The following is a 12607-nucleotide window of genomic DNA, read 5'->3' on the forward strand; positions in this document are numbered from 1 at the left end:
TAACTGAAGCATAGTAAACTTTTTTTTTTTTTCCGAGCGGGCCCTGTCAGGTTGTCTGTATGGGGCCCCGTGGTTTCTAACAGCAGCCCTGACTGTGGGAGACCAGATATAGTGAATGCAGGGTCCTGGGTTTAGTAACACTTTAACCACTTGCCGCCTGGCCTATGGTCAAATGACGGCCGGGCAAACACTTCGTCCCTCCGGGAGGGTGTCATATGATGTTCTTCCCAGATCGTGCCTTGTGCGTGCCCACAGGGCTGAGCTGCGGCGAGGTCTATCACCGGCCGTGTACCTCAGTGCCCCGTTGCCAGTACCATGTGACCTGCTGTGACCAATCACAGCAGGTCACATGACAGTTGTATACAATGTATGGCTTCCTTTCATGCCATCTATCGTATACAACTGTATCTAGCTGTGAATGGTCACAGCGATCACATGCACAGGCTGGGCCAATCACAGCCCATCTGAACCATGTGATTAGCCATGGTCAATCACAGCTAATCACAACAAAAAATCCTGAACAAAATGATAAAATTTTAGTTTGGGTACAGTGTTGTATGATCGTGCAATTGTCATTCAAAGTGTGACAGCGCTGAAACCTGAAAATTGGCCTGGGTAGGAAGGGGATAAAAGTGCTCGGTATGGAAGTGGTCAAATGAGGTGTCACTACCTGACACTTTAAAGAAAGTTAAAGTAGAAGTCCAGGCTAATACTATCTAAGCTTAGACCTGCTCTCACCCCATATACAGTTGTGTTCAAAATATTAGCAGTGTGTTGAAAAAAGTGAATAAAGCTCAAAATCCTTCTAATAGCTTTTATTTCCATACACACAAATGCATTGGGAACACTACACATTCTATTCCAAATCAAAACATGAAGAAAAATATATCAAATTTGTGTTGTCCCTGGAATGCATGACAACAATCGGACCAGAGCTCTGGTCATGTGATACTTCAACTCTGTGTATGCGAGCCAGAGCTTTAGGATCATGTGACTGGACCAGAGCAAGCTAAAATAGGTAAATACACAGATCTTTTTTTATACTGGTTAGGCAGAATAGGTAGGAAGAGGGGTGGGGGGCATTTTAAAGAACAGTAATACATTGTAGTTAGATATCTTCCACTTTAACTAATGTACAGATTATACACAAAATAAAGGTTTTCCACAAAAAAAATTGTTTATGTACAGTTGTGTTCAAAATAATAGCAGTGTGTTGAAAAAAGTGAATAAAGCTCAAAATCCTTCTAATAGCTTTTATTTCCATACACACAAATGCATTGGGAACACTACACATTCTATTCCAAATCAAAACAGGAAGAAAAATATATCAAACTTGTGTTGTTCCTCTAAACAAATCGAAGAAAAGTGAATATTAGACTGTTTAAAAAAATAGCAGTGTTTGTATTCTTCTTTACAAACTCAAACATTCACTATATAAACTGAAAAATGTTTGAAGATTTTGCTTCCCTTTGAATCACTCAGTTAATACTTAGTTGTATAACCACTGTTTCTGAGAACTGCTGTACATCTGTGTTGCATGGAGTCAACCAACTTCTGGCACCTGTGAACAGGTATTCCAGCCCAGGATGATTGGACTACATTCCACAGTTCTTCTCTATTTCTTGGTTTTGCCTCAGAAACTGCATTTTTGATGTCACCCCACAAGTTTTCTATTGGATTAAGATCCGGGGACTGGGCTGGCCACTCCATAATGTCAATCTTGTTGGTCTGGAACCAAGATGTTGCACGTTTACTGGTGTGTTTGGGGTCGTTGTCTTGTTGGAACACCCATTTCAAGGGCATTTCCTCTTCAGCATAAGGCAGCATGACCTCTTCAAGTATTCTGATGTATTCAAACTGATCCATGATTCCTGGTATGCGATAAATAGGCCCAACACCGTAGTATGAGAAACATCCCCATATCATGATGCTTGCGCAACCATGCTTCACTGTCTTCACAGTGTACTGTGGCTTGAATTCAGTGTTTGGGGGTTGTCTGACAAACTGTCTCCGGCCACTAGACCCAAAAAGAACAATCTTACTTTCATCAGTCCACAAAATGTTGCGCCATTTCTCTTTAGGCCAGTCAATGTGCTCTTTGGCAAATTGTAACCTCTTCAGCACATGTCTTTTTTTCAACAGTGGGACTTTGGGGGGGCTTCTTGCAGATAGCTTGGCTTCACATAGGCGTCTTCTAATTGTAACAGTACTCACAGGTAACTTTAGACCTTCTTTGATCTTCCTGGAGCTGATTGTTGGCTGAGTCCTTGCCATTTTGGCTATTCTTCTATCCATTCGAATGGTAGTTTCTCGCTTTCTTCCACGTCTTTCAGGTTTTGGTTGCCATTTTAAAGCATTTGTGATCATTTTAGCTGAACAGCCTATCATTTTCTGCACTTCTTTATATGTTTTCCCTCTCCAATCAACTTTTTAATCAAGGTACGCTGTTCTTCTGAACAATGTCTGGAATGACCCATTTTCCTCAGAATTTCAGAGAGAAATGCACTGTAACCAGCATGTACAACATTTTCTGCCTTCCTTCCCTAAATAAGGGCAATAATTGCCACCTGTTTTTCAAAGAATGAATGACCTCACTAATAGAACTCCACGCTGCTATTATTTTGAACATGCCCCCTCAATTAGTGATTCAATTACACAGAATCAGCAGCATGCACGTCATTACCGTTGGGTCTGTTGGATTTCTATTACTCTACTACACCTGCTAGTAAATTATTTGCCACGTAGAAATATCATTTCTGCCAAAAACAGCGATTGATCAGGTTAGTGATGTCTGACTGCTATTATTCTGAACACAACTGTACTAACTATCCTGTAAAGGAAATGTGTATACTTACCTAATCTAAAGACACTGCTGTATGGTCACGTGATCAGCTCCCAGCGCTGGCTTCAGGGGAGAGGGAGGACAGTGGGCAATGGATGTCCCTTAGTAAGTCTATGGGTGATGTCACTGCCCAGGTATTGCGGTCATTATTTCCATTCTCTCTTCTCTCATGAAGCTGGCTGCTGGGGAGGTCAAGTGAATGGATCAGAGTACCCTTCAGGTAAGTATAGACATCCATCTTTTGAAAAATATTTAGTATAGGGCTTAGAATGAGGATGGGAGCAGTTTTAAACCTGAATAGTATTAGCCCTGACTTCCACTTTCAGAAAACAAAAAGAAAAAAATAAGTAAGCAGAGTGATGCGCTGAAACTCACATTGCGCTGCTCTCTGCACTGTCATTAGCCTGCACGGTATATTACTGTCTGGGCTTGTGTAAACCTAATTAAGGCTGAGTCACTAAAGGAGTTAAGAATGCTCACACTATAAATTACTGTATATAAATATTCACTTCAGTCATCAAACCATAGGGAAAATAAATTCCCGTGTATTTTATCCTCACCTGATTGTGTATTCAAAGTGAACAGAAATTTGCTTTTCACATTTTTGGATAACTGAAATGAATATTTATGCAATGGGGGTTATTTACTAAAACTGGAGAGTGCAAAATTTGGTGCAGCTCTGCAGAGTTTCCAGGTATAGGTGTCCGTTTATGACACACAGAATAGCTGAGATTCAGAGGATCGCAGCTATTCTCTGATCATTCACAGTTTATGACACCCAGGAGAATATGTTCAGCCCTTCTCTGGAGATCTGTGTTCTCCCTCCAGATTCTCCAGCCCAGAGCTGGAGAATCGGAGGGACCGAAAACTAAGCAGAGATAATTTACCTCTGTTTAGTAAACTGATCTTTTACTGTAATCTCGCGAGATTATAGTAAAATCAGCCGTTTTCCAGCGTTTGTAGACCATTCTCCCTTGGTTTGGAGAACTGATCTACATATGCTTCATAAACGGCATTCACAGGAGAACTGTGTTCTCCGAGAATGCCGGAGAACTGAGCAGCGATCTATTACTACTGGTTCATAAACGGACACCTTTATTGTCAAAGCTTAACTGAACAAGCTCAAGGTACAAGCTGATTGGCTACCATGCACAGCTGCACCAGATTTTGCACTCCCCAGTTTTAGTAAATCTCCCCGTGTCCATACACAAAATTTGAGGCTAGTAGCATTTTTCAAGCTTCAGCATTTAGGAGCAGAAAAAAAAGTTTTTGTAGAGTTTTTGGGAGCGTTTTTACAGCAGAAAAAAATGCTCAACGCTCCTAAACACTACTAAACGCTGCTAATATGCTCCTAACAGTTTTTTTTCCTATCCTTTTTTTTTCTGCATGTACTGAAAAAAAATGCTAATAAAATGCTAACACTCCTAAAATCTACTAAAACACTACTAAACTCTACTAAACAACCCTATTACCAGTGTTTTTTATCCAGCATTTTTTTTAGCTTTAACCTCCCTGGCAGTATTCCCGAGTGTAGCTCAGGGTAAAGTTTCAGTACCAAAAGCGATAACCCCGAGCTACACTCGGGAATACCCTGCAGCGTTGCTCAGGGATTCCCTGGAGCACTTACCTTGTCCTGCGCTACCTGTGATGTGTCCCCTGCAGCGTCCCCGGCCATCTCCTCCAGCCACTGCTGGCATCTGTCTTCCGTGTTCCGGTCCCTGTGAGTGTCGGGACATACGGGACGTACGGGACGTACGGGGGCGGGAACTAGCTTGAAATTTGAACATACACTAAAATCACATAGTAAAACATTACTGTATCAAACCATTTCACATACATTTTGTCCCTAGTGCTTTGTCCTGTGCCCTGCCTGCATTTTTACTGTTCTTTCTGCCTGGAAACTGAGAAATGTCCATGGTGTCCAAAAAGCATCCCTTTAGGTCAAAAGCGGTTTTAGACCAGCTAGAGAACAGCGATAGTAAATTAGAACCACTTGCAGAATTGAGTGATAATGATTCGTGGGGAAATTCGTCATCAGACACTGAAAACAATTTTGTGACTAAGCTCAGTGATGTGCGAACTTGGCGCTCTATTTCAAATTTCAGTGTTTTTGGTTTGATTATATTATTGACTTACATTTATTATTATTATATTATTATTTTTTATGTTTATTTAATATAATTTATGATTTCGTGTTTCAAGTTTTATCCTACCCGGGATGTTTACTAGACTCTGTTCGGACAGATTTCAGGGAGTTATTCCTAAAAATAAAAAAAACGACATATTTCCATGCAAAAAATGTACTGCTTTCAGCTCAGAAATATGGACATAATCAGACCGCTAGAGGGTAAAAAACGCTAGTGTGCATGGAGCCTAAGCCTAGGTTTACACTACAGCGGTGTGGTAAATTCCATGTGATTCGCACAGGAACCGCATTTTGTATGGCTCTATTCGCACCGCACCAAAAACGCGCAGGATCCTTTTTTGGTTCACATTCACACCTATGTGATCCGATTCTGCACATCGCACCACGTTTTGCAGACCGATGTCGGGGGTGTTGTTAACATACACACCCGCATTGGTTCGTATGAACGGGGTGCGATTATGATGCGGTGCGGAATTCACACTGAAAACACTGTGAATTCCACACTGCATCAGTGTGAGCCAGGGCTAAGGCTCTATTAACATGGGCAATTTACACAGTGGCAGGAATCTTTGTGTGTCCACATGATCAGTGTTCCAGTTTTAGTAAATGAACCCCAATGTATTGTGTGAAGGATCTCAACTCCTTTAGTAAATCAGCTCATAAATCTCACTGTAGCCCTAGTCACCCCTCTTCCTCTGCTGAAGTAACTGCATTACCTCCTGAGGAGGTTGTTTGATGGTACAAGGGGAGTGATCAAAGTCTGCAGACCTGTAGTATCCTTTTAGACTTTTATAGTTGTAACGTTATTCAGCACAGGAGTGACAACAGCAGTTCTCCATTTCAAAGGATAGTCTTACATCATGACCAATATTTTCACAGGCTCATTTTCTCCAGGCGGCTTTCTCTGCATGGAAAATTGGAAACTTCCTTCTAGCCACAAATCTACAGACAAGGCATGAAAAGTGATACTAAAGGTTATTTTTGTGTGTAATAAAGCAATATTAAACCCAAATCATACATGTATTATATTGCAGCTTACCAATTCAAACAATGGCTGCATTTGTTTTCTTTTTAAGTCTTTCCTTTATTTTCATCTGGTGATCCTGCCAGTAAGTCTGGTGTTTTTCAAAAGAACAAACCCTCTTGCAAATGTATTGGTTACTGATACGGGTGCTTACAATGGTCAGCTTTTATTTATTTATGTAAAACGTTTATCCCAAAAGGAAAAAAACAGTTCCTGTACCTACTTGTGTAACTGCAGTGTGGCTTCAATTTGTCAATGTATCTAAACCTGCTAGTACATCTAAGGCTCCGTGCACACTGGATGTTTTGATAACACTGGTAACATTAGCTGTGTAGATCACGTTAAAAACAAGAGTTTTTCAGCTTTTTTTAGCGTTTTTGCATTAGCATTTAGCGGCGTTTTGCCGCATTTAGTGGCGTTTTGCCGCGTTTTTCTATGTTTGCGTTTTTTAGCTTTTTTGACCCCCCCAAATTTTTTTGGTAAAATAAAATCCAAAAACGACGGTTTACTGCGTTTTGCAGCGTTTTTCAGCGTTAGAGTGTTTTTACAGCTAAAACTCCTCTAGAAAACCACTTGTTCTGTTTTTTTTTCCAGTTAAAAAACATCCCTGCCAAAAAACACTGATTACAGTCTATGTGTGCATGGACACATAGGAAAACATGCTGGGGGGTTTACTAGCTGTAGGAAAAAAATGTCAAAAGTCAAAAACAGCCACTATAAAAACGTCCAGTGTGTATGAGGACTTATCCCTCATGCACACGGGCCGTTTTGATAATGCTGGTAACGTTAGCTGTGTAAAGTCACGTTAAATATGTGAGTTTTTCAGCTTTTTTTAGTGTTTTTTCATTAGCACTCAGCTGTGTTTTGCCGCGATTAGCAGCATTTTTCTGCGTTTAAGTTTTTAGCGTTTTTTATTTTTATTTACCCCCCCCCAATTTTTTGGGTCAAAAAAAGACCAAAAACACTGGTTTTTGGCATTTTACCGCGTTTTACTATGTTTTGCCGCATTTTTTAGCATTAGAGTGTTTTCACAGCTAAAAAACTCCTCTAGAAACCCACTAGTTCTGTGGTTTTTTTCCAGCCAGAAAACGTTGATTACAGTCTATGTGTGCATGGGCACATAGGATAACATGCTGGGGGGTTTATTATCTCTAGATAAAAACATCAAAAGACAAAAACAGCAGCTGTAAAAAAGTCCTGTGTGCATGAGGACTTATGCTCCCTTCCCCCGGACTGACAATGCTGCTATCCAAAGGTGCCCTCCTTCATCCAGAGTGGGGGAACCCCAATACAGGCCAGATTGCAAGGTGAAAACAGAGGAAAAAAAGCCTAAAAAAGAAAGGTAATGCAGCCATCACGTCTAATGATCGGTAAGCTGCAATATATTACATTTTTGTTTTTTTTTGTTTAACACTGCTTTAAAATAAAAACGACATTATACTTACCTGCTCTGTGTAACATACAAAGCAATCCCTTACCTCCTCTTTGGCGGTCCCCCCTTGGATGTCGCTTAGCAAGCTGTGTGCTATGGGCACACCTGTGAGGTTACATTGTGGTAGCACCCAGATATTGTAGAGTTCCCCTTTAAACTGTACCAATTCTAATAGTATCTGTTTGCAAGGTGTTTGGCTTATTTTCCCCCTTCCCTATTTCCTATGAGTATTATGTTGTACCAGCTCCTAGCTGGGATTCTTATCTGCAGCTGCTGTCCAAGGTTATTCTGCAGAGTTTAGAAAGCCTGTTGAAAGTAATAGAAAGTGAAAGAAGAAATGTATGCCTTGTGACATAATCATTGGTATATATGCTTGTAAGAAGTTTTCTATAACTCATTTAGCAGGTGAGAGTAAAAACAGCGCTGTCTTTAATTACTCATTTGTATTAATCAAGTCCGTGTCCGGAGTTCTCTGGTTTGCCAAAATTTCTACAACATTATATTTATATTTAACCATTTCCATACCGGGCACTTTTACCCCCTTCCTGCCCAGGCCATATTTCAGGTTTCAGCGCTCTCACACTTTGAATGACAATTGCGCGGTCATACAACATTTTACACAAACCAAAATTTTATCATTTTCTTCACACAACTAGAGATTTCTTTTGGTGGTATTTAATCACCGCTGGGGTTTTTATTTTTTGCTAAATTAACAAAAAAAGTCCAAAAATTTTGAAAAAAAACCCCACGTTTTTCTTTGTTTCTGTTATAAAAGTTTGCAAATAAATAATTGTTCTTCATAAATTTAGGCCAAGATGTATTCTGCTACATGTCTTTGGTGAAAATAACCCAAATTAGGATGTATTTTTTTAGTTTGCAGGACAGTTATAGAGTTCACAAACTATGGGATATATCAGAATATTGATCAATCCTGAAGTACTGACAGCCAATCTAATTTCTTGAGGTCCAAGAATGTCAGAAAAGTACAGATATCCCCCAAATGACCCCTTTTTGGAAAGTAGACAGTCCGACGTACTTCATAAGAGGCATGGCGAGTTTTTTGAAGTTGTATTTTTTGTCATAATTTTTCGGAAAATTAAAAAATTAAAAAAAATATTTTCACTATTTTTTTTTTACATACTGTCACCAGTGCAGTACAGCGTCATCATATAACTGGCATGGTGATGATCAGGGACACTGACTGGTGACAGTATGAAAAAAATATATATATAATTTTATTATTAATTTTTTTATTTTTTATTTTATTATTGTTAATTATTTATTACATTTTTTTCTTTTTTTAAAGATTTTTTTTATATTTCACTATGACCAAAGTAGTACAATGTTACCATAGTTACCATTTATGGTTGCACACTGGTCTGTTACCCACTCCTGTGCCCTGTGTGATACACATTACCCCGATAAAGTCACAGTGACATGCTTGTGCTGCTTTCATTATTCTGAAGTGCATGCATGTGTTTTGCCATCCCGAATCAGTTTGTACTATCGCTCTATCCCCCTATTGTATGCGATGGCAGTACTGTCAGCAGAATTGAATGGGGCTGCACTGGTTGCAGAGCGCTGGTGAGGCATTAACATGCTTAAGGGCTCAGTTCACAGTAATGCAACTTGAGCATGGAATCGCATGACAAAGGAAATCTGAGCCCTGGTTCACATACTGTATGTCCGTTTTTGGATGCGTTTTTAGTAGCAGATTTGTAAGATCACAGAAAATAGAATGGATTTCTGGGTAGAGTGTTCACATATATGCGATTCATCTGCAGTGTCTTATTGGAAAAGGGTTGTGTGCGAGTTTAGGCTCCATGCACACTAGCATTTTTTAAGCTCCTGTTATTAGCATTTTTTTCTGCTCCTAGAAATAGTGTTATCCTATGTGTCCATGCACACTACTTTAGGTTATTAGCATTTTTTGAGCTTCGGCGTCTAGGAGCAGAAAAAAAATTGTTATTTTTTGTAGAGCTTTTTGGAGCATTTTTCCAGCAGAAAAAAAAAACACTAAATGCTACTAAAATGCTCCTAATAGCTTTTTTCAAGTTTTTTTTTTCCTTTAGGTTCCATGCACACTAGCTTTTTTTTAAGCTCCTAGAAGCTTTTAATAGCATTTTTTTTCCTGCTTCTAGAAGCTAAATAATGTTACCTTATGAGCATTTGTCAAGCAAAAAAAAAACCTCTAAATGCTTCTAAAAGCTCCAAAATGCCCACTAACTACTAACAGCTTTTTTCTAGCTTTTTTTTCTACATTTACTGTAAAAATGCTAATAAAATGCTAATGCTCCTATATGCTACTAAAACGCTACTAAAAATGATATTACCAGCATTTTTTATACATAGTTTTTCCAGTGTTTTTTTTAGCTTAAAAAAAAACAAACCACTAGTGTGCATGGAGCCTACAGTGCGATCCGAATATGCAGTGCAATCAAGTTCATGTGAAGGAGAACTGCATGAGATTCACATAAGCAGCATTGCAGTAAAAAATGGAGCGATTTTGAACCCCAGATATGTGAACTCATTGAAGCTCATTGTTTTCAATAGTGCCCATTCACATCAATGTGATTCAGAAAGGTGCGATTTTGGAAAAGGTTCCTGCACTACTTTGGTGCAATGTACAGTGTGACTTGGCTTCATAGAATATGCAAAGTCGCATAACGTAATCGCAATGTAAAATGCATCAAAGTCGCATCGCAGTTAATGGAGCCTTAAAGAGGCATATGCCTGGCAACACATCTGGAGAGCGATTCACTGCAGACAGCTTTTTTGAGGGGTGGCAACCACTGTGTAAACCTAGCCTACATGGGTCACCATACACTTTACAATCTGACCGTACAATCAACTTTAGATTTACCAAAACTGTGTAATCAATCTGTGTCTAATCAGGCAGGCCCCTATATTACATAGTTGTTGGCAGATCTATAGCCTCTTTCACATGGGTGGTTATTCTACCTCTTGTAAATGCAGTTTTTTTTATTTTGGAATTCCAACATTCCTGGCACTGAGATCACTCACGTTTGTACATTGCGTTTACATGCTGCTGCATTTAGCTGCGGTAGTAAATTCTTGCCTTTTTCTAATACAACTGTTGACTTATTTTTTCTTTGTACTGCGATTAACTGCGTTTATGTACAGATAGCTGCGGTACATTGCTCCCGGACACTGTCAACTTTATTTTTCCTAAATGCGTACAAGTGTATGTACTGAAAACGTTGCTAAACGCAGTGTGTGAATGGAGCCATAGGGATGCATTGTCTGCATTTAGTTTTTGTTTGCAGTTTTTGTAGCTGCTTACTTTCAGGGCCTGTTCACACAATAGAAACGCAGTCCATATGCTTTCCGGATGTGTTTCCGCATGTGCATTTGTGACACGTTTTGGTGCGTTCAGGTGCCTTTTTGATGCGTCTTTGATGCGTTCCAGTGTGTTTTTGTGCTTTCCGGTTAATTTTTTACCCTCTTTTTTTCTTCAAATTAAATAGGGACATGTGCATTGTAGTGCGTTTTTTGGTGCATTCAGGTGCTTTTTGTATGTGTTTTACTACGTTCCAGTACAGTTCTGTGCAGGAAAAATGCAGCATGTTCTACTTTTTTCTGCAACTAGAATGCACTGGAACTGCAAGCAATGATGTGACCTATGACATTGACAACCATATAACCTATTTTCTGTGCATTTTGGATGCAGAAAAAAAGCACCTAAAATGCATGTAGTGGTAACTGGCCCATAATAAACACAAAGACAGCTGCAACTCTGCTTTAAGATGATTGTAAAATCAGATTTGAATGTGATGAGCCTCTGTGTGATCATTACCCATCCTAAAGACCAGGGGCGGATGGACAACTCATGGGGCCCCCGGGCAATAGGGGATCATGGGACCCCTATGTCCTTGCCCAAACTCAAAAAAGCCTATGAAAAAGGTACCAGGGGCATCTCATGGAGCCCCTTACTGACCCCGGGCCCTCGGGCAGTGCCCGAGTTTCCAAATGGTCAGTCCACCCCTGCTAAAGACACTACAGATCAATTATAGATCCAATTATAAATCAAGATGATTTATAGATGATTATTTATAAATCAAATGATAGATTAAGTTCCAGAATTCTAGATCAATCACAGTTTACATATGTGACACTTTTTAGGGCTCATGTACACAGGACGTTTAAAAAACTTTTCTGAATGCTGGAAACTGATTGCTAGGAAACGTAGTATAAAAACGTCAGTTTAGCCGCGTTTACCTACCGCGTTTATGCATGTTTGTGTTTAGAAGCATTTTAAAAAGATAACCTCAGGAGACCCTCCCAGAATGCACTGAAAAATAGTAAATAATTAACTATTTCAGACATTTGTGAAAAATAGAGAGAGCACTACTTTCTGATGGATGTTGCAAATTTAGCAAAAGTGTCTCGTGAAACATGCTTGGCACTGTGGAAGGAGCTACATAGTGCTGTAATGCCTGCGGATGCATTTTGGAGTGCACACAACACTCGTATTTTTTTGCTGTGTTTTGCTGTGTTCCAGTACAGTACCATTTTTTCCTGCATGCAAAACCTGGAACTGACTGCATTGGTGTACTAGGTCCATTTGAATACATGGAAAACGCTGTGCATGCAATTTTGATGAAGAAAAAAGGCTCTGGACAGCATCAGGATATGGAGCAGCCCAAAATCGTAAACGCGGTTACAAGTGTTTGGCGTTTGAAACGCCGGTAAACTCTACTCCTGAATGTGATTTTTGTGCTTTCAAAAAAATGCCTGTAACCTAAACTGCCTGTAAACGACTGTGTACATGGACACATAGGAAAACACATAGCTGCTGTTTTCGTTTTGTTGGCTATTGACGTTTTTTCCTACAGCTAGTAAACCCCCCAGCATGTTATCCTATGTGTCCATGCACACATAGACTGGAATCAATGTTTTTTAGCAGGGATGTTTTTTGGCAGAAAAAAGCCAATGCTGCCACCAATGTCCACGAAAAACAGTTGTTTTTCGTGGATTTTCCAGCATGACCGATAAAAATAAATGAGAATATCCGCAAAAAATGGCTGATGGGCTGGCCCTACTAACAGTATGAATATCAGCTGATTTTTCGTGCGGACGACAATACAGCCGATAAACAACCTGTCTATGGCCAGCATAAGGCTCCATGCAAAACGGGGTGTT

Source organism: Staurois parvus, unplaced genomic scaffold, assembly GCF_062004578.1.
Source record: "Staurois parvus isolate SC_StPar_1 unplaced genomic scaffold, SC_StPar_1.0 ptg000349l, whole genome shotgun sequence".
Classification (NCBI taxonomy): Eukaryota; Metazoa; Chordata; class Amphibia; order Anura; family Ranidae; genus Staurois; species Staurois parvus.